The 23,399-nt window shown below is 45.5% G+C and overlaps 1 protein-coding gene and 1 long non-coding RNA gene across 2 annotated transcripts in view; one reads left to right on the top strand and one right to left on the bottom strand.

The window, feature by feature from the left end:
- Positions 1–23,399, top strand: part of ANO4 (anoctamin 4) — a 416,268-nt gene that overhangs the window by 3,741 nt on the left and 389,128 nt on the right. The window lies entirely within an intron of this gene.
- Positions 15,562–16,122, bottom strand: LOC134935462 (uncharacterized). The gene is made up of 3 exons (XR_010180157.1): positions 16,012–16,122; positions 15,820–15,926; positions 15,562–15,728 (listed from the first exon to the last, which is right to left on the bottom strand). It is a non-coding gene; the product is annotated as an uncharacterized LOC134935462 (long non-coding RNA).

Here is a 23,399-nt window from a genome sequence, read left to right as displayed (position 1 = left end):
AAAAAAAGTTTCTCCAACAAACCGAACTGTGGGGCTCTTATGCCAGGAGTGGTCACATTTCAGCTGGACTCACTTCCACAAGTGTAATACCTCATCACTATTTCCATTATCAACCTGGGAGATCTGAAGTCCAAACAGTACTTATTAGTTCTTAACACAAGTGCTGATGTGCAATCAGTATGTGATTCCTTCCCCTGTCACTATTGTTGATGTAGGAGAGGATTGCTTACTCACAGGTGCTGACAGTAATTTCTCCTTAATTGCTGAGGTCATAAAAAGTAAACTATTTGGCTGAAGTTTTCTATGACAGCATGTCCTCACTCTAGTCTGCTACCATGTCTGGTTACCATTATGTATGATGTTTCATTGGTGTAAGTAAGTTGCCCTCACTGCACACTCCTATTTGCGATGCTTTCGACAAGTCAAGCACTCAACTACTGCAAGTGTTAAGGGGGGTACACACGGAGAGATCCGTGCTTAAAATCTAAGCAATCTTGCTAGATTGCTTAGATTTTAAGCACGGATCTGCCGTGTGTATGCCCTCCAGCGATAGCGATGCGCGGCCCCACGCATCGCTATCGCCGATGCTAGATTGAGCTGCATGCAGGCTCAATCTAGCGGGTCGCTCACTTCACCGTTGTGTGAAGTGAGCGGCCCCCCGTCGGCTTTCCCCCTCGCTCAGCACATCGCGCTGTGCTGAGCGGGGTGAGAGATGTGTGCTGAGCGGTCTGTGTTAAGATCGCTCAGCACACATCTCTCCCGTGAGTACCCCCCTTTAGCTATGCACCTACTGTACTTTCGGGCCCTACACGCTGGCCGACATCACTGCACGATATGAACGATCTTGTTCATTAATGAACGAAATAACATTCATATCGTGCAGTGTGGAGGCACCAGCGATGAACGATGCGCGGCCCCGCGCTCGTTCATCGTTGGTGCCCCGTCGGCTGTGAATGCAGGCCAATATGGACGATCTCGTCCATATTTGCCTGCAGTTCTATGGAGCCGTGTGATGGGGTAGTGAAGTAACTTCACTCCCCCTGTCACTGCCCCCCCGCCGCCAGGTCGCCCGTCTGCCGTATCGGCGGTCGGGCAGCTCGGCGGCACATCGCCGAGTCTGTAGGGCTTATTAGTGCCACCAGTTGTAGGACTGTGTTCGTGCAAAAAATGTATACTCAGGCTAGTGCACCTAAGGTCATAAGCAAACCTGCTTACTGGCTTCCTGATCACACAATTGAACCTATAAACCCAGGAAAAAAACATGGAGGCTGCACTTGGTGCTGCAGCTGAACCAAAGTGGTATGTACAGAAAAGGCAGGATCCCAGCACCAGGTGTAAAGCTAGGTGCACACCAGAAACCGTTTACTCACAATCCACAATTGTTGAAACAATCTTGATAAGTTCCAGTGTACACACTATTGCATTATTGATTATTTGTATTAAAGGGGTGTGGTATAATAGGTTAGCAGTCATAATATTAACATTCCTTATGTAGACAATGATAAAATGTTAGAATGTCGATATGTCGTCCCTAGTGACCCAGTGGTCCCTCACCTGCTCCTGGCATCTTCAGTGCATCAAGTACGACTTCCAAAAGTGATGGTCACATGACCCGCGGGACCCGGGTCGTGCTCTGATGCTCCAGCATTCTGTTGACTATTCCTCCTCTATGTCTAACCCTAATTCCTACTCCTAACCGCCCCTCTAGTGCCTAACCCTAAACCTCCCACCCGCAGCCTAACTGGTTTGGCATGTGTGACCGGCAGACAAGATGCCGGCGGTCACAGTACTGACACCGGCATCCCGATCTTTAAAATCCTAACAGGGGCGAGGTAAGTATGCTATCCTCTCTCCCCTACCCCCTAAGCCTCCCTTCCTGCAGCCTAACTCTTACCTCCACTCGTAGTGCCTGACCCCAACCTCCCCCCCCCCCCCCCCACAGTGGTGGCTAAACCTATCCCCCCCCTTCCTTGCATCCTAACCCTCCACCTTAGTGCCTAAACCTAACCTTTCCCCCCCGGTGGTGGGAAATGCCCCCTCCCCACAGCCTATCCCCAGCCTCCTCCATCGCCCTGCAGTCTAACCCAAATTTGACTGAACTACCACTTTTGTAATTTTTACGTAATCTCAGAGCAAATGGTCAATTGTCATTTGCTCCCATACATTACCAGATTTTCGTGCCAGCCAGCTAGATCTGACAATAAATCTTTAGGTGTACGGCTACATATCGTGGCAATCGGTTGGGCTCATGCTTTTACTTTACATTACACTCAGAGGCTAAGGGTGTATTCACGCACGTCCATGTGCTTTACATTGCTCTTCTTTCTCCTTGGCAACACTAATACCCCTTTCAGACCGCCAGCAATAACCCGGGTTCTTGCACATGAATGTGTAGCAACCCAATATTCCGGGTTGCAGTGGTTTGAAAGAGGCCAGTTGAAATAATTTGGTTCAAGTGACCCGGTATTTCAACTCAGGTAGCGAGCAGGGTTAAACACAGGTGACGCCTATGGTGGGACCCAGCACTCGTTCACACCATAGGAAGAGGCGGTGCTTGGAGATTATCTCATCTCCCGAGCGCCTCCTCCGGATGCATCAGCGGTGATAATAATAATAAGCCGGTCTGGGCCACCAGTCTGAAAGGGGTCTCAGCCGCGTTGCACCTGGGAAGGAACAGTGTACAAATCCTGGGTGCGACCAGTGTGAAAGAGTTATAAGTCTGTGCTGGATAATTTAATCATTAATGTGATCTGCCCCTGTCTGGGGAATTGGGTGCAGAAGACTAAAAATAATACCAGAACTTCTCATACATCTCACTCTAAGTCCTGCAGAATTAGTCAGGATGCTGTTCAGAGGGGGTTCCGAATGATAGGTCGACTGTCAAAAGGTCGACCCCATATGGTCAACAGGCACAAAAGGCCGACATGGTCAAAAGGTCGATAGTGCTTAAGGTAAACAGGTACAAATGGTTGACAGGTTCAAATGATTGACAATGGTCAACACACATGGTTTTGTGATTTTTGTGATTTTTATTTTATTTCTTTACTTTTCATCATTTCCCATCCACATGGACTATTATTGGGAATAGTAACCTGTGCCGAGCGAAGTCGTAGCGGAGCGAGGCGTCTTGCCCAAAGAGGGGCTAGCGCATCGGTACCCTTTATTGAGGTCACGTGTGACTTTACACATGGTTTTCTGTGTCAACAATTTCCATGTCAACATCTTCACTATGTTGACCTTTTATACCTGTCAACCTTTTAAGTAAAGTATCTACCGTTTACATGTCAGCTTTTTGACCTGTCGACCATATTTCGTTGACACAATGATCCACACCTGTTGAGAGATACTGCACTATTGGGGGTTTTGGTCTGCTCTGACATGCCCCATTCTTGGGAATGGAGAAGTCGGTCAGACACAGTTGGGTCACCCACATGCAATACTGTACCATCAGAAATAAGAGCATTTTAGAGTTGAAAAAAAAAGTTGTTTATTTTTTTCCTATCAAGATTGACACGGAGGTTGGAGTGATGTGGAAGCATGACCAAAGCACCAAAAGGGTGTTTCCTGCAGAATGCGTCCCATGCTGACCTCTAAAGATACTTGCACCTGCTAAGAAGCGAGTCACTTGTGGGTGATCGCCCCATGGTGTGGTAAAATGCAAATTGATGATGATGATCGGTGTTCACTTATGATTTGCTGATATGTTTGAGTCCCTCCCATTGATACAGATATATACAATAGATTACATTAATCAGTCCACATAAAGCAGATTGATATCTGATATTTACGTAGGTAGACAACATATGCTAATATTGATTTGTACTTAATTAGTACTTTTCATTTTGAATTTGATACTGGTTTATATTTCATTTTTACATGCGAAATACAGCTTTATTATTTATAAATGACCCTATTCAGAGCTGGGTATGTAGGCAATATTTTTGTGCAAATAGTCACTGTGTTAATTGTATACAGCAGCTCCGTTAAATGAGAACAATAACGCTTAAAAATAGAAAAGGAGCTCTTTATGAACAAAAAAAAAAAGTTACAGTATCAACAAGAGAAGGAGGGGAATGTGACAATTAAACGTGAATACCTGTTAAAGAAAAACGGGGATGGTTAGTGATGTTTACAGCTCTTTTAGGACTTTGTATGGAGTCCTTACACCACCGCTGCCATGGTTCCTTTAATTACCGGGTGCGGCCGCTGCACTATGTGGCAGTGCTGGAGGCTAACTCTCTGTCCCTACCTCTTGTGCTTCCCGCTGTGCTCCATCAACGCGTTTCGGCCATCCAAGCCCTTTCTCAAGGATCATCAATCCTTGAGAAAGGGCTTGAATGGCAGAAACGCGTTGGTGAAGTGCTACAATTATACACGGAGAACATTGACGTCATCTGCTAGGCACCGACAGGCCAACGAGCAGAGACGAGATGAGGGAACCAGCCGGAGCGGGTGGTCTTCTGGTCGCCGGCGGCCGGGCTCCCGGCGACCACCATACCAGCGCCGGAATCGCGAACGCCGGCATACCAACATCTTTTCTCCCTCTTGGGGGTCCACGACCCCCCCAGAGGGAGAATAGATAGCGTGGCGCGCCACCGTGCCCGCAGCGTGCGAGCGCAGCGAGCCCGCAAGGTGCTCATTTGCGCTCGACCAGCTGTCGATATGCCGGCGGTCGGGATTCCGGCGCCGGTATGCTGGTCGCCGGGACCGCAACCGCCGCCAAACCATACTACAATCGCCGAAGGCAATTCAGTTTTTTCTTTGATCAGACACCTATTAGCCGCGACAGACACATTTCAGCTCGCAGACCTCGGAGGTCTGCGAGCTGAAATGTGTGAAAAGTCGGCAGTTTGGGCACCCAAACAGCACTTTTCTCCATTGCGACAATTAGTTCAGTGGGTTTTGCTGCTTGACACGGCTAAACCCTGTCTAAATGGGCGCGATAAACACGATGATTAAAGGGCTCCCAAAACAATTGAATTGCAACAGTGGGCACCCATTAATTACTGTGGCTTTAAAAACAATTGAATTGCCCCCGTTATCCTTTAAATATATTTGGACTCTTAAGAACTTTAAGTAATCTGTTATTGTTTTTATTTACCACTTTCATTTTACCTTCAGTACATTTTATCAGTGTTATCATATTTCACATGAACATTTACATAAGTACATTTAAAATACTGTGTAAGTATACTGTGTTACTGCAAGTTGCAGTATTTTTCCAGTTAACCCCAAACTGCTCTATGCTTTCATTAGAGATGCATGCAGCTGTTTCAGAACAATTATGTTATGTTGTTTGTTTGTTTGGTTTTTAGTGTCTACAGTATATTTTTCACCTATCCTTGCATTTTCTTTATGGCATTCTTAACTAATAACCACGGCATGTCAAATAAGCATAATGTTTAGATATGTACATGACTTTATTTTAGATTTGGATTATATGGGGTGTATTCAATTCATATCTGATCCTCTCCAAACGGCCAGCATTCCGACAATACGGATTTAACTTGTTAACAAGTCGAATCTGCATTACCCTTAAATGGTCGGAAACAGCCGTGCTTCCGACAGAAACACATGGATTGGCGAGCAGCTCGCCGATCCACATGGTTTTCGACAAGTGCCATTTTTTGTCGGAAATACCGGCACTAATTGAATAGATATAGGTTACACACTAGAATAGAAATGATCTCGCTTATCTGTTGGCTCTTCTTATTAACTTTTGCGTCTGTTAAAGGTTTAGAAAATTGGCCTATATAAATTATTGATGAAGTATATACACAGTGAGATCATTATGCTGTGAGTTAAGGGGGATGCACACGGAGAGATCCGTTCTTAAAATCTAAGCAATCTGACTAGATTGCTTAGGCTTTAAGCATGGATCTCTCGTGTGTATGCCCCACAGCGATAGTGATACGCGACCCCGCACGTCGCTGTCGCTGGTGCTAGATTGCAGTATTGCAGATTTCACCAGCGGGTGAAATGAGCGACGTGCTAGATTGGCCTGCACGGCAGGCCAATCTAGCACCAGCGATAGCGATGCGCGGGGCTGCGCATCGCTATCGCTGTAGGGGGTACACACGAGTGATCTATGCTTAAAATCTAAGCAATCTAGTCAGATTGCTTAGATTTTACGCATGGATCTCTCCGTGAGTACCCCCCTTTAGACTCCTGTAGTATCATCAACAAATGAGTCCTTGATAATCAAAAGCACATTTACTGACAGGAACACAGAGGAACTGGGCAGCACACTTTGCTCTACGTTTTTTCTTTGATCCATCATCATTGTCTGACTGTGCTATGTTCTCATGGACTGTAAAGGCCCATACACACTGGGCGATTTTGAGCTCAAAGTACTGTAGCTTACTTTTGGCATTTGGAGCTACTTTGAGCTCAAACTCGTCCTTTGTGTATGGGCTAGTGGTGAGCGCTGATGCACGTCCCGCATCATCGCTTGCTGCCGTCGTCCGTCGGGCTGTTTTACCAGCCGAGTAAAGCACTTTCCACAGTCTCCTACCTTGAACATCGCTAGGCACAGGCAAAATAGCTCAGTGTGTATGTACTAAGCTATTTTCCTGCCAGCGATGTCCATGATCATCTCTGTGCATACACGCTGGGCAAAAACGCCCAGTGTGTACTGTGTATGCAACTTTAGAGGTAAAGTAATCTGGAGGATTTATTTGATTGTCAAAGCTTGGGCTGCATGGATACAGTTACAGATAAGCAAGCACCTGGATCACTGGGGACACTAATAACCAATTTTCTCTGACGTCCTAGTGGATGCTGGGAACTCCGTAAGGACCATGGGGAATAGCGGCTCCGCAGGAGACTGGGCACAAAAGTAAAAGCTTTAGGACTACCTGGTGTGCACTGGCTCCTCCCCCTATGACCCTCCTCCAAGCCTCAGTTAGATTTTTGTGCCCGAACGAGAAGGGTGCACACTAGGGGCTCTCCTGAGCTGCTTAGTGAAAAGTTTAGTTTTAGGTTTTTATTTTCAGTGAGACCTGCTAGCAACAGGCTCACTGCATCGAGGGACTAAGGGGAGAAGAAGCGAACTCACCTGCGTGCAGAGTGGATTGGGCTTCTTAGGCTACTGGACACCATTAGCTCCAGAGGGATCGAACACAGGCCCAGCCATGGAGTCCGGACCCAGAGCCGCGCCGCCGGCCCCCTTACAGAGCCAGAAGCAAGAAGAGGTCCGGAAAATCGGCGGCAGAAGACATCCTGTCTTCACCAAGGTAGCGCACAGCACTGCAGCTGTGCGCCATTGCTCCTCAGCACACTTCACACTTCGGTCACTGAGGGTGCAGGGCGCTGGGGGGGGCGCCCTGAGCAGCAATAAAAACACCTTGGCTGGCGAAAATACATCACATATAGCCCCCAGGGCTATATGGATGAATTTTAACCCCTGCCAGATTACACTGAAAAACGGGAGAAAAGGCTGCCGAGAAAGGGGCGGAGCCTATCTCCTCAGCACACTGGCGCCATTTTCCCTCACAGCTCCGTTGGAGGGAAGCTCCCTGGCTCTCCCCTGCAGTCACTACACTACAGAAAGGGTTAAAAAAGAGAGGGGGGCACTAATTAGGCGCAGTATAAACAATACAGCAGCTATAAGGGGAAAAACACTTATATAAGGTTATCCCTGTATATATATATATATAGCGCTCTGGTGTGTGCTGGCAAACTCTCCCTCTGTCTCCCCAAAGGGCTAGTGGGGTCCTGTCCTCTATCAGAGCATTCCCTGTGTGTGTGCGGTGTGTCGGTACGTTTGTGTCGACATGTATGAGGAGGAAAATGATGTGGAGGCGGAGCAAATTGCCTGTAATAGGGATGTCACCCCCTAGGGGGTCGACACCTGAGTGGATAAACTGCTGGAAGGAATTACATACAGTGTCAGCTCTTTACAAAAGACAGGGATTGACATGAGACAGCCGGCTACTCAGCTTGTGCCTGTCCAGACGTCTCATAGGCCGTCAGGGGCTCTAAAGCGCCCGTTACCTCAGATGGCAAATACAGACGCCGACACGGATACTGACTCCAGTGTCGACGGGGAAGAGACAAATATGACTTCCAGTAGGGCCACACGTTACATGATTGAGGCAATGGAAAATGTTTTACACATTTCTGATAATACGAGTACCACCAATAGGGGTATTATGTTCAGTGAGGAAAAACTACCTGTAGTTTTCCTGAATCTGAGAAATTAAATGAGATGTGTGATGAAGCGTGGGTTTCCCCCGATAAAAAACTGATAATTTCTAAAAAGTTATTGGCATATATCCTTTCCCGCCAGTGGTTAGGGTGCATTGGGAAACACCCCCTAGGGGGGATAAAGCGCTCACACGCTTGTCAAAACAAGGGCTCTACCCTCTCCTGAGATGGCCGCCCTTAAGGATCCTGCTGATAGAAAGCAAGAGGGTATCCTAAAATGTATTTACACACATACTGGTGTTATACTGCGACCAGCAATCGCCTCAGCCTGGATGTGCAGTGCTGGGTTGGCGTGGTCGGATTCCCTGACTGAAAATATTGATACCCTAGATAGGGACAGTATATTATTGCCTGTAGAGCATTTAAAAGATGCATTTCTATATATGTGTGATGCACAGCGGGATATTTGCCGACTGGCATCAAGAGTAAGTGCGCTGTCCATTTCTGCCAGAAGAGGGTTATGGACACGACAGTGGTCAGGTGATGCGGATTCCAAATGGCATATGGAAGTATTGCCTTATAAAGGGGAGGAGTTATTTGGGGTCGGTCTTTCAGACCTGGTGGCCACGGCAACAGCTGGGAAATCCACGTGTTTACCCCAGGTCGCCTCTCAACATAAGAAGATGCCGTATTATCAGGCGCAGTCCTTTCGTTCCCATAAGGGCACGTGGGCAAAAGGTTCCTCATTTCTGCCCCGTGACAGAGAGGGAAACGGCTGCAGAAATCAGCCAGTTCCCAGGAACAGAAGCCCTCCCCCGCCTCTGCCAAGCCCTCAGCTTGACGCTGGGGCTTTACAAGCAGACAGGGAGGCAGTGTTGGAAGCCATTCACAAGCTGTATTCCCAGCAGGTGATAATTAAGGTACCCCTCCTGCAACAGGGAAAGGGGTATTACTCCACACTGTTGTGGTACCGAAGCCGGACGGCTCGGTGAGACCGATTTTAAATCTAAAATCTTTGAACACTTACATACAGAGGTTCAAATTCAAGAGAAGGGGACTACATGGTGTCTCTGGACATCAAGGATGCTTACCTTCATGTCCAAATTTACCCTTCTCACCAAGGGTACCTCAGGTTTGTGGTACAGAACTGTCACTATCAGTTTCAGACGCTGCCGTTTGGATGGTCCACGGCACCCCGGGTCTTTACCAAGGTAATGGCCGAAATGATGATACTCCTTCGAAGGAAGGGAGTTTTAGTTATCCCTTACTTGGACGATCTCCTGATAAGGGTAAGATCCTGGGAACAGTTGGAGGTCGGTGTAGCACTATCTCTGGTAGTGTTGCGACAGCACGATTGGATTCTCAATATTCCAAAATCGCAGCTGGTTCCGACGACTCGTCTTCTGTTCCTAGGGATGATTCTGGACACAGTTCAGAAAAGGTGTTTCTCCCGGAGGAGAGAGCCAGGGAGTTATCCGAGCTAGTCAGGAACCTCCTAAAACCGAGCCAAGTCTCAGTGCATCAATGCACAAGGGTTCTGGGAAAAATGGTAGCTTCCTACGAAGAAAAGCCATTCGGCAGATTCCACGCAAGAACTTTCCAGTGGGACCTGCTGGACAAATGGTCCGGGTCGCATCTTAAGATGCATCAGCGGATAACCCGGTCACCAAGGACAAGGGTGTCCCTCCTGTGGTGGTTGCAGAGTGCTCATCTTCTAGAGGGCCGCAGAGTCGGCATTCAGGACTGGGTCCTGGTGACCACAGATGCCAGCCTGAGAGGCTGGGGAGCAGTCACACAGGGAAGAAATTTCCAGGGCTTATGGTCAAGCCTGGAGACATCATTTCACATAAATATCCTGGAGCTAAGGGCCATTTACAATGCTCTCAGCTTAGCAAGACCTCTGCTTCAAGGTCAGCCGGTGTTGATCCAGTCGGACAACATCACGGCAGTCACCCATGTAAACAGACAGGGTGGCACAAGAAGCAGTCAATGGCAGAAGCTGCAAGGATTCTTCGCTGGGCGGAAAATCATGGGATAGCACTGTCAGCAGTATTCATTCCGGGAGTGGACAACTGGGAAGCAGACTTCCTCAGCAGGCACGGCCTCCACCCGGGAGAGTGGGGACTTCACCCAGAAGTCTTCCACATGATTGTACACCATTGGGAAAAACCAAAGGTGGACATGATGGCGTCCCGCCTAAACAAAAAATTGGACAGGTATTGCGCCAGGTCAAGGGAACCTCAGGCAATAGCTGTGGACGCTCTGGTAACACCGTGGGTGTACCAGTCAGTGTATGTTCCCTCCTCTTCCTCTCATACCAAAAGTACTGAGAATTATAAGACGGAGGGGAGTAAGAACTATACTCGTGGCTCCGGATTGGCCAAGAAGGACTTGGTACCCGGAACTTCAAGAGATGCTCACGGAGGACCCGTGGCCTCTACCTCTAAGAAGGGACCTGCTCCAGCAAGGACCCTGTCTATTCCAAGACTTACCGCGGCTGCGTTTAACGGCAGGGCGGTTGAACGCCGGATCCTGAAGGAAAAAGGCATTCCGGATGAAGTCATCCCTACCCTGATCAAGCCAGGAAGGATGTAACCGCAAAGCATTATCACCGCATTTGGCGAAAATATGTTGCGGGGTGCGAGGCCAGTAAGGCCCCGATGGAGGAATTTTCAACTAGGTCGATTCCTGCATTTCCTGTAAACAGGAGTGTCTATGTGCCTAAAATTGGGGTCCATTAAGGTTCAAATTTCGGCCCTGTCAATTTTCTTCCAGAAAGAACTAACGTCAGTTCCTGAAGTTCAGACGTTTTGTAAAAGGGGTACTGCATATACAGCCTCCTTTTGTGTCTCCAGTGGCACCTTGGGATCTCAATGTAGTTTTGGGGTTCCTAAAGTCACATTGTTTTGAACCACTTGAATCTGTGGAGTTAAAATATCTCACATGGAAAGTGGTCATGTTGTTGGCCCTGGCCTCGGCCAGGCGCGTGTCAGAATTGGGGGCTTTATCCTGTAAAGGCCCTTATCTGATCTTCCAGACAGGGCGGAATTGAGGACTCATCCTCAATTTCTCCCTAAGCTGTTTTCAGCGTTTCACGTGAACCAGCCTATTGTGGTACCTGCGGCTACTAGGGACTTGGAGGACTCCAAGTTGCTGGACGTAGTCAGGGCCCTGAAAATATATGTTTCCAGGACGGCTGGAGTCAGAAAATCTGACTCGCTGTTTATCCTGTATGCACCCAACAAGCTGGGTGCTCCTGCTTCTAAGCAGACTATTGCTCGTTGGATTTGTAGCACAATTCAGCTTGCACATTCTGTGGCAGGCCTGCCACAGCCAAAATCTGTAAAAGCCCATTCCACACGGAAAGTGGGCTCATCTTGGGCGACTGCCCGAGGGGTCTCGGCTTTACAACTTTGCCGAGCAGCTACTTGGTCAGGGGCAAACACGTTTGCTAAATTCTACAAATTTGATACCCTGGCTGAGGAGGACCTGGAGTTCTCTCATTCGGTGCTGCAGAGTCATCCGCACTCTCCCGCCCGTTTGGGAGCTTTGGTATAATCCCCATGGTCCTTACGGAGTTCCCAGCATCCACTAGGACGTCAGAGAAAATAAGCATTTACTTACCGATAATTCTATTTTTCATAGTCCGTAGTGGATGCTGGGCGCCCATCCCAAGTGCGGATTGTCTGCAATACTTGTACATAGTTATTGTTACAAAAATCGGGTTATTGTGGTTGTGAGCCATCTTTCCAGAGGCTCCTCTGTTATCATGCTGTTAACTGGATTCAGATCACAGGTTGTACGGTGTGATCGGTGTGGCTGGTATGAGTCTTACCCGGGATTCATAAATCCTTCCTTACTGTGTACGCTCGTCCGGGCACAGTATCCTAACTGAGGCTTGGAGGAGGGTCATAGGGGGAGGAGCCAGTGCACACCAGGTAGTCCTAAAGCTTTTACTTTTGTGCCCAGTCTCCTGCGGAGCCGCTATTCCCCATGGTCCTTACGGAGTTCCCAGCATCCACTACGGACTATGAGAAATAGAATTATCGGTAAGTAAATTCTTATTTTTTTTTATAGAAAGCTTGAATAGCTAATGGACAATGAAGATCTAGCTACAGATATTAGTGTTCACTCTAGGAATTTTTTAGGGCAGGGTGCTGATCATGGGGAGGGCACATTTTTCATTCGGGAGGGCACATTTTTCATTCGGGAGGGCACGATTATGTCCATACTGTAATGCTTAGACAGGTGTCTTAACTAAAAATGAGTACAAAGACTCATGGTTTTTTGTTTGTGCACCCATTTTATTTGATGTTTACCTTTTACATGCGGACAAGGATTTGAAAGTGAAGAGTGTTCAATAAAAGTATTTGTGGTCCATTCATCACCAATGTAGCTCTACTGTATGGTAGATTACAACTACAGTGTTCTATCATCCTGCACCTGTCACAACTTGTGCAGTTATTCTTTTCTGCCAAGGGTGTCGTCCTCTGCTCTGGTGCTTCTATCACTCTGGTCTTTATTTCAGTGGAAGACTTGTGATAGAAGCACTAGCGTACAGAACGACACCCCAGGCAGGAGGAACTGCACAGGTTGTGAAGGTGCTAAAATAAACACTAATCCTAGCATTTTATACAAGTTATAATAATAGTACCATGTGGATTGGATGCAGGTAGCCGATCAAACGTCCTACAGGTCATCTGGAGTAAAGATGTAGGTGTCAGCTGTTCAAAACAGAAGGGTCCAACTATTTATGCAGGCTCAAGCGGATGCCGTCTTATCACTGGCTGTAAATATCCTCTTAGGCGCTGTGCTGAAGCTGAAACAGAACCATACAACATAAACTGACTGCATGTTATCAGAGTCCATTTGTACTGCATTCCTAGTTCTTCAAAGCACAGCTTATTCCTTGGAGTAGAATTGTAAGACCACCATAGATTTTTAGTCTCTTACAATTCTTCCCCACAAAAATAAGGGCTTGTGCTTTGAAGAACTAAAGAGCACAGCAGAAAAGGGACTCTGATAACAGGATTATGGACATACTAGGGCCACTCCACCACCTCTAAGTAGGAATACTCTCCCTCCTCCCACATTTACTTGGTATTCACCTTTTTGAACTGGAAAGTTGGGCTCCAAGTAGCTTGGGTGGGTCAGTTTATGTGCGGTGTCCTTGGTTGTTGCTCACAATCTACAGTACAGGGGTTTCTGATTGTAGAGTGTGGTCTGTGGCCAGCTGTGTGTGGTCTACAAGAAAATATTCTTCTTTGTTTTTTCATCCAGTGCTTCACCGCCTCTCTGTAGTTTACCTTGCCATTTAGCTTAATGGCTAATATGCTGTTGACATTTTCCACCTTGAGACGGTTTCTGTGATCTGTTAAGATTAATTTAACTTGCGAAAAAGTTCTTTCAACTTCAGCAGTTGAGAGTGATAGAACACAGCCAACTGAAACAAGTTTCTGAATGAGAGGAAATGCTACGCCAATTGTGTCTTCAGATTTTTCTAAAGTCTTGTACACGTTGACCATGGACAATCTTTCATTATCAGAATTTTCTTCTTCCGTTTGTAAGAATACAGATTTAAAGTCTTCCCATTCTGATAACAGAAGATCTTCGTCCAGTTGATAAAAATCAGCAAGCTGTGCCATTTCGGCCACTCCATAAAATCCCACACCTTTGTCTGCATTAAGATGCCTCATATCTAAGACACTTAGATGATCAAGTATAGCTATATTATGCATCCTCTCTGAAATGTTTTGGAACAATAGATCTAGAAAACACCTTGCATCTTCTTCAAACTTACAATTTTCTGCTGCTATAGGAGCCTGAATTCCTATTTTTCTTGCAGCATTTTCCAGGTTCCTGCAAAACTGACCCCCAGGCTTACGCTTTAAATTTATCAAAGTACCAAGCGTAATGGAAACATTGCTGTGTAGTGTAGACAAGTCAATATCTCTTCTTTCAAAGATTAAAACTAATTTGGAAAGCAGGCTCAGTACATCACAAAGAAAGTGAATTAATTGAAAAAAAATGAAAAAAAATTCAGATGTTTGAGAAGTCCTTCAGCAGTTGGCCCACTCACACCACTTGTAGTCTTTGACTGTCCAGTTACAACAGCATTTTCCAAATCGACAATGATCGAATGATAATTAATTCTTATTGAATTAATAGCATTTTCATGTGATAGCCATCTTGTGTGGCTAGCCTTTTTTATTTTTGTTCCCTTACATTTAGTAAATACTCTTTTGTATTTCTTCCAAAGTTTTGCTCCTCACAGAGCTGTATTTATAGTATTTGTAAATACTTGTTAATACTTCATCCATTTTCAGGAAAGGATTCAAAGATTCAAATGTATTTTTTGTTGCAAGAGCTAAACGATGATTGTGACAATGTATTAAAATAATCTTATTATTTTTGGCCTGTAGTTTGGCTGCTACTCCATCACGGTGACCAACCATTGAACTGGCGCCGTCACTTCCAAAGCCTACTAATTTCTCAAACCCTCCACAGTCTTCTATAGTCTGTGAAAGAGCATTGAAAATAGTTTCTGATTTTCCATCTGGAATTTCTGTATCATTAATAAAGGACACTGTGACTTCTCCGTCTTTTATATATTTTGCAGCAGTTGCCAAGTGTTTTCTGTTGCTGACATCAGTAGTTTCATCTGACATAACTGAAAATGATGGACTCTTCTGTAAAGACAAGATAACTTTCTCTTTTTGAACACTGGCCATCGAATTAACAAATTCGTTGATTGTTTGGTAGCTTGTATATGAGGCATTTTTAGATTTGTTCAGAGGGGCTAAAACTGGAGACTTTAATTCTTCTATACAGAAAACAACAAATGGTTTAAAAACAGTTGTATGTGGTATATTATGCTGGATTAGAAAATACAGGCACTTCATAGCACATTCCACAGCTTTGAATTCCTCTGACTCTGGTCTATTTTTTCTGTTCTGTGAAGCCTCAGCATTACAACAGATTATTTCAGTTTGCATTGCCGCCTTGTGCATCTCGGAAACAGAATGCTCCTTAATTTTATCGCGCCTTACTGTGCTCATCCCACTATTCATCCATGGAGATTTGTTGTATTTCGTGTCGTTCAACAGATGTTTTAAACACAGCTTGCAGAGTAGAGATTCTCTTTCACCATTTTTTTTACAACTAAGCCACGGAAACTCTCTTTTCCATTTTATTTGGAAACCAACTTTATGTTTTGACTTTTTTTTTGGAGAAGCACTAACCCCAATGTCATTTATTGTATCTGTATCTTCATTAGAAGAGCACCTTTCTTCGGGTAGGTCATCATCCAAAATAATAGGGGGTGAGGTGTCGCACTCTAAATTCTGAGAACAGTTGGCAAGAGAGACGGAGGATTGAGAATGCACATCTATGGTATTTTCATTAACAATGACATTACATGACGTCGATACCGAGTCATCTACATTGCTGCAATTTGTGTTAACTGTGGCCAGTGAATTATCTTGGGAAGTGCATTGATTATCTGTGGGTACAGGATCAGAGGTGCTGGGTACAGGATCAGAGGTGCTGGGTACAGGATCTAACTCTGCTGCATTTATTTTCTGTAATTAATAAAAATCGTAATCTAAATTCAAATATTTGTTACACTTTCTTACAGGGGTTTAAAATGGGTGTATTTAAATGTTTTCCTACCTTCTTTTTTCCTGAAAACATTTGATTGATTTTAAAACATTTTCTGCCTATTTCCTTGTTTTTTCTATCATGTTCTTTCACTTTCCTTTTAAGAGTAGGCATGTTTTCTAAAAATAAAAAAAATAAAAACACTTAACACACTCAAGCTCCCTAGAATGAGAGCCACTGTACTCTCTGTACCAGCAAACTCACCTGAGACAAGTTGAGGTCTCCGGTCATTCAAGCCAAGAGGATCAAAGAAGGATCAATATGCTGATTTGGAGCCTGTGGTGTGGAGTGATGCACAGTTGGTTCAATGGTTGGTCAACGTGATGGAGTACATAGAGACAAAGGATGAGGATGAGCCAGCTTTCTGTTGAAGAACAAAACACTTTAACACACTCAAGCTCCCTAGGATGAGAGCCACTGTTCACTCTCAGTACCAGCATACTCACCTGAGGCAAATTGAGGACTCTGGTGAAGCCGAGAGGATCAAAGAAGGAGCCAGAATATGCCACTTTGGAGCCTGTGGTGTGGAGTGATGCGCCAGTTGATGCAATGGATTGCTTAACGTGATGGAGTACACAGAGACGAGGATGAGGATGAGCCAGCTTTCTGTGGAAGAACAAAACACTTTAACACACTCAAGCTCCCTAGGATGAGAGCCACTGTTCACTCTCAGTACCAGCATACTCACCTGAGGCAAATTGAGGACTCCGGTGAAGCCGAGAGGATCAAAGAAGGAGCCAGAATATGCCACTTTGGAGCCTGTGGTGTGGAGTGATGCGCCAGTTGATGCAATGGATTGCTTAACGTGATGGAGTACACAAAGATGAGGATGAGGATGAGCCAGCTTTCTGTGGAAGAACAAAACACTTTAACACACTCAAGCTCCCTAGGATGAGACTGAGCCACTGTTCACTCTCAGTACCAGCATACTCACCTGAGGCAAATTGAGGACTCCGGTGAAGCCGAGAGGATCAAAGAAGGAGCAAGAATATGCCACTTTGGAGCCTGTGGTGTGGAGTGATGCGCCAGTTGATGCAATGGATTGCTTAACGTGATGGAGTACACAGAGATGAGGATGAGCCAGCTTTCTGTGGAAGAACAAAACACTTTAACACACTCAAGCTCCCTAGGATGAGACTGAGCCACTGTTCACTCTCAGTACCAGCATACTCACCTGAGGCAAATTGAGGACTCCGGTGAAGCCGAGAGGATCAAAGAAGGAGCCAGAATATGCCACTTTGGAGCCTGTGGTGTGGAGTGATGCGCCAGTTGATGCAATGGATTGCTTAACGTGATGGAGTACACAGAGATGAGGATGAGCCAGCTTTTTGTAGAAGAACAAAACACTTTAACACACTCAAGCTCCCTAAGGATGAGAGACACTGTTTACTCTCAGTACCAGCATACTCACCTGAGGCAAATTGAGGACTCCGGTGAAGCCGAGAGGATCAAAGAAGGAGCTAGAATATGCCACTTTGGAGCCTGTGGTGTGGAGTGATGCGCCAGTTGATGCAATGGATTGCTTAACATGATGGAGTACACAGAGACGAGGACGAGGATGAGGATGAGCCAGCTTTCTGTGGAAGAACAAAACACTTTAACACACTCAAGCTCCCTAGGATGAGAGCCACTGTTTACTCTCAGTACCAGCATACTCACCTGAGGCAAATTGAGGACTCTGGTGAAGCCGAGAGGATCAAAGAAGGAGCCAGAATATGCCACTTTGGAGCCTGTGGTGTGGAGTGGTGCGCCAGTTGATGCAATCGGATTGCTTAACGTGATGGAGTACACAGAGACGAGGATGAGGATGAGGATGAGCCAGCTTTCTGTGGAAGAACAAAACACTTTAACACACTCAAGCTCCCTAGGATGAGAGCCACTGTTTACTCTCAGTACCAGCATACTCACCTGAGGCAAATTGAGGACTCCGGTGAAGCCGAGAGGATCAAAGAAGGAGCTAGAATATGCCACTTTGGAGCCTGTGGTGTGGAGTGATGCGCCAGTTGATGCAATGGATTGCTAAACATGATGGAGTACACAGAGACGAGGATGAGGATGAGCCAGCTTTCTGTGGAAGAACAAAACACTTTAACACACTCAAGCTCCCTAGGATGAGAGCCACTGTTTACTCTCATTACCAGCATACTCACCTGAGGCAAATTGAGGACTCCGTTGAAGCCGAGAGGATCAAAGAAGGAGCCAGAATATGCCACTTTGGAGCCTGTGGTGTGGAGTGATGCGCCAGTTGATGCAATCGGATTGCTTAACGTGATGGAGTACACAGAGACGAGGATGAGGATGAGCCAGCTTTCTGTGGAAGAACAAAACACTTTAACACACTCAAGCTCCCTAGGATGAGAGCCACTGTTTACTCTCAGTACCAGCATACTCACCTGAGGCAAATTGAGGACTCCGGTGAAGCCGAGAGGATCAAAGAAGGAGCCAGAATATGCTGCTTTGGAGCCTGTGGTGTGGAGCGCCAGGAGTCAGAGGTGCAGTGATGGATGTGCCAGATAGTTGTCATGTGATTGAGTACATAGAGATGAGGATGTGCCAGCTTTAGAAAAAAAAAAGAAAGTAATAAATGTGGACAGATTTTTCAATTAACTTATAGAATTTTAAGTGTTGCACCTTATGTCATCAGGATGCTTTATGATTTGGGGGCCCTTAATTATTATGGTCATCATTTATGATGACCATTCAATAATGGCCCCCAAGTCATAAAGTAAACTGGGGCAGATGTATTAAACTTGGAGAAGTGATAGTGCATTAGCCAGTCAGCTCCTGTCATTTAAAACCTGTAATGATTGGATGGTGCATTCATATTTAATGCACTTATCACTTCTCCAGGCTGTTCCTGATGGTCCTGAACATTCGGACAGGTTACTATTCCCACTTATAGTTCGCGTGGATAGTTAATCATGAAAAATGTGAAAAAAATAAAAAATGTGAAAAGCACAGGAAGAATATACAAACTCCACACAATAGGACCAATAGTCCAACAGAGTGCAGTGGGTCATGCAATGGCAGCTTTTTCAAACATATATTTATTCTATTTTGTCCCCTAAATCTCTTCAACATACAACTTGAACTTATAAAATATAAAACCACTTGTGACAGTCTACTCACACCTTAAATGTGGCTGCACAGATTTGTTATATAAAAAGCATGGTAAAAGGCATTTCAGCTATATAAGAAGACTATATATGTAATGTATTCTTATTTGCATATTATGTACCCCCCTCACACCCCGGTCTGTATGTACCCCCCCCCCTCACACCCTGGTCTGTATGTAACCCCCTCCCCCCCCTCTCACACCCCGGTCTGTATGTACCCTCCCCTCACACCCCGGTCTGTATGTACCCCCCCCACCACACAAGGTCTATGTATCCCCCAAAGACCCTGCTCTGTATGATACAGAGCAAGGTCTTTGGGGGATACATAGACCTTGTGTGAGGGGGGGGGGGTTACATACAGTCCGGGGTGTGAGGGGAGGGTACATACAGACCGGGGTGTGAGGGAAGGGTACATACAGACCGGGGTGTGAGGGGCGGGTACATACAGACCGGGGTGTGAGGGAAGGGTACATACAGACCGGGGTGTGAGGGAAGGGTACATACAGACCGGGTTGTGACCCAGCGGTACATACAACCCAGTACAGTACTTACATCACAGAGGGGGAGCGCTGATCACCCAGCCACACTTGCGGAGCGGTATTAAAGGTGGCGGCCGGATGATCCTCCCTGGCGTCTCCTTTTAAACATTCATCCATACAGGAGGGCTGGGTTTGCCGCGGCGGGAGAGGCAAACCCAGCCCTCCTGTCTCACCAGACCCTGAGCAGACCTATAGGTCTGCTCGCAGAGGACGCTGACAGCTAATGACGGGCGGGACGAGGCGGACAGGGCGGGACAAGGCGGACGGGGCGGGGCGGGCCGCGGAGGTCTCCGTCTCGACACATGCACGGAGACAGTGATAATAATGCAGTGCAGTGTGCTTAGTGTGTCTGGCGGCGTGGCGGGGTCCAGCGGGCAGCAAAGTGCGGGGCGGGAGGGCGCAAACAAACGGGCAGGGTGGGATTCAGGGGTCTAAAAAAGGGGCAGGGCGCAGCGCCCTGTGAAAGACACCTAGAGTGAACACTAGATATGCCACAGTATAAAAAATGTATTTTCCCTTTGTATATAACTATTATTATTATTATTATTATCCTTTAGTTATGTTAGGGTATGTTAACCTATTCAGGTCTGGTCTATAAACTCTCTTCAGTAATCAGTCAGAATTCTGTTCCTTTAGCAACCGGTTGGAGGTCAATGAATGATAAGATGACACAAGTTCATGTGTAACCTATGCAAATCATAAATTACCTGCTAGGGGCCGTCATAGCTTTATTATTTATAGCTTAAAGACAAAGGATTCATGTTTGCCAATACATTTAGCCAATCAGAATACACCATGTATGTCTTGAAATACATCGATTGTCATACAATGTTCCAAGTGGCAACTAGAACAGCCTTGAAAATGGTTATTGTTTCGTTTATCAGTCTTTCGGACATAAACTCAGAAGATTTCTTTCAGCATTCTTCTCAATTAGCCTTGGATATATCTGGTGTTGCTTTGTCCGCCTTGGATACATTTAATGTTGCATTTGTCTTTTACAAGTCATGCTTTAAAACAAGATATTCAGCAAATATAGTATTCTGACCAGCTCTGCACATTTTTCTTCTTAAAGACAAATGAACTCATTTTGTGATTAACAGTAAATATCTTAATAAATGCGAAAAAGCGTCAATCAATATATATTTGCTATACTGCGGAAGCTCCTACACTATCATTTCCCCTCTTTTTGATTCCACTTTTTCTCCCTATTCTACCTACACTAGGCCTGAACTATTCCCTTTCAGTAAACCAGTTGCCTGGACTTATAGTCCAAACCTTGGGGATTACCCTTAACAACAACCAAAGGATAAGCAACTTCATTCTTCTGGCTGGAGAGTCACTGTCGGCTTCTTCGAGTGGGAGGCGTGTAATCAGGTATCACGACCTTTCACCCTGATTGAGGTAGGCGTGGTTAGCAGCACTTGATATGGACCATCATATCTTGGTTCAAAGGTCTTTCTTACATGTCTCTTTAAATAGACCAAATCTCCTGGATTTAGCTTATGCGTAGCTGATCCTTCTGGGTCTGGAATGGAAGAAAACACTTGGCAATGGAGGTTAGTCAATGTTTTACAGACCTCCTGTACATAACCTGTTAAATCACCATGATTATGTTGTAATTGTTGTGGATAATAACAACCTGTTCTTGGAGCTGACCCAAACAATATTTTATATGGAGTCAGTTTACTAGGTCTCATGGGTGTGGTCCTAATATTGAACAAGACTATAGGTAGGCATTCTGGCCAAGTTCTTTTGGTTTCTGTCATCATTTTCTGTAGTTTTAGCTTAAGGTCAAAGTTCAGATGTTCCCCCTCCCCACTCGCCTGGGGACGGTAAGGCACGTGGAAGGCCTGCTGTACCCCCATATCTTTCATTATATGCTGCATGACTTCTCCTGTGAAATGTGTACCTCTATCTGATTCTATAACCTCAGATATCCCTAATCTACATACTACTTTTGCTATCAGTTTCTTTGCAGTGGTTTTTGCTGTGGCTTTGCCTACTGGCCAGGCTTCGGCCCAGTGACTAAACATGTCCGTTGCTACTAGTACATATTCATATGGACCGCTTCGTGGCAACTGTATATAGTTGATTTGTAGTCTTTGAAATGGGTAAGAGGCTTTGGGTATAGTTCCTAGAGGTGTCTTGGTTCTTTGTCCTGGATTGCTGATTCCACCGATCCAGCATCCTGCTACAAAGTTTGTTGCAGCTTTATTGAAGCCTAGAGCTATCCAATGCTCTTGTACTCTATTTACCATGGCTTCCTTTGAATGATGTACTTGTCCATGAGCTACTTGTAACATAGGTGGAAATAGAGCTGCTGGTAGACAGTACTTTAATTCTCTTGACTTCCAAAGTCCATGTTCATCTTCTTCTGCCCCCAATCGTCTCCATTTCTCCTTTTCTCCTTGTGATGCTTGTTGTTGAATTTTGATCAGCTCCTCTTCACTAGGCATTTGCTTCACATCTTGAGCTACTAAGACTTGCTCAGGTTCTTTTGATTGTAAGGCAATTCTCTTGGCTTCTGCATCTGCAAATGCATTTCCTTTAGCTTCCATGGTTTGGCTCTTAGTATGTGCTTGTACCTTGATTATGCCAATCCTTTTAGGTAGTTCCAATGCTCTGAAGAGTTCCATAATCAAACTGGCATGTTTGATGGGTTTTCCATTTGCACCTTTGAAGTCCCTACTTTTCCAAATAACAGCGTAATCCTGGAACACCCCCCAAGCATAGCGTGAATCCGTGTAGATGTTAGCTGTCATGTTTTCAGCATGTATGCAGGCTCTGGTCATTGCTATGAGTTCTGCTTCTTGTGCTGACATGCTTGGTCCAGAAGCTATGACTTCAGTTTCGGTTGTTACTGCATATCCTGTCCTTGGCGATCCATTATCATAATATCTTGATCCATCGATGAACAGGTTCATGTCTGGATTGTCCAGTGGTGTATCTTGGACATTAGGAAGAAGTAAAGTCTCTAATTCCATGAGGGCTAGGCAATCATGTGGAAATGTTTGTGTTGTATTTTCTGCGTCTGTAGCAGCATTTTCCTCCTCATCTAACGATTTACCATCATTACCATTTCCTCCTCTCCTCCCCTCTTTTGAATCGTTGATTGGAAGGAGTGTAGCTGGGTTTAGTACAGTGCATCTTGTGATGGTGACATGGGAGGCGCTTAAATAGTGCTACTTCATATTTGGTAAGTCTGGCTGCAGAAAGATGCTTGCTTTTTTCTTGACTTAGTATTTCTGTTACAGCGTGTGGTACTTGTATACACAGTGGATGATCAAGCACAAGGTCTGTCACCTTTTCCCTCAGTATTGCTGCTGCTGCCACTGCTCGGACACAGGATGGTGCTCCTCTGATAATCAGATCCAGCTGGGCTGAACAGTATGCCACTGGTCTTTGTTTTGGTCCGTATTTCTGGGTGAGCACCCCTAAAGAATGCCCTCTGTTTTCATGGCAGAATAGGTTAAAAGGCTCTTTGTAATCAGGCAATCCTAATGCTGGGGCTGTTATTATGACTTGCTTTAGTTTTCTTACTGCTTCTTCAATGGTGTCCCTGTTTTCTGCTGACGCCTCCTTTTTTGTTAATTCATATAGGGGATGCATTAGTAATGAGGCTGAGGGTATCCATTCTCTGCAATAACCAATAAGGCCCAGGAAAGCTCTGATTTCTTTTAATGTTCTTGGGGTTTTTGCTTGAGTTATTGCTTTTGTTCTTTCATCAGTAAGATGCCTTGTTCCTTGGGATATGCAGTGTCCTAAAAAGATAACTCTTTTCTGTACTAGCTGTAGTTTGGCTTTTGACACTCTGCAATCTTCTTCTGCCAAAAAGATGAGTAGTGATGCTGTTTCCTTTTTGCAGGATTAATGCCATTGCCTCTGAGAAATCTGATGGACTGGTTGCTCCCCCTTGGGGTAATCGTGTCCAACAATA

The sequence above is a fragment of the Pseudophryne corroboree genome, chromosome 6 (genome assembly GCF_028390025.1).
Source record: "Pseudophryne corroboree isolate aPseCor3 chromosome 6, aPseCor3.hap2, whole genome shotgun sequence".
Lineage (NCBI taxonomy): Eukaryota > Metazoa > Chordata > Amphibia > Anura > Myobatrachidae > Pseudophryne > Pseudophryne corroboree.
The sequence above is the reverse complement of the archived record's forward strand: the minus strand, read 5'-3'. Positions and strand labels throughout refer to the sequence as shown.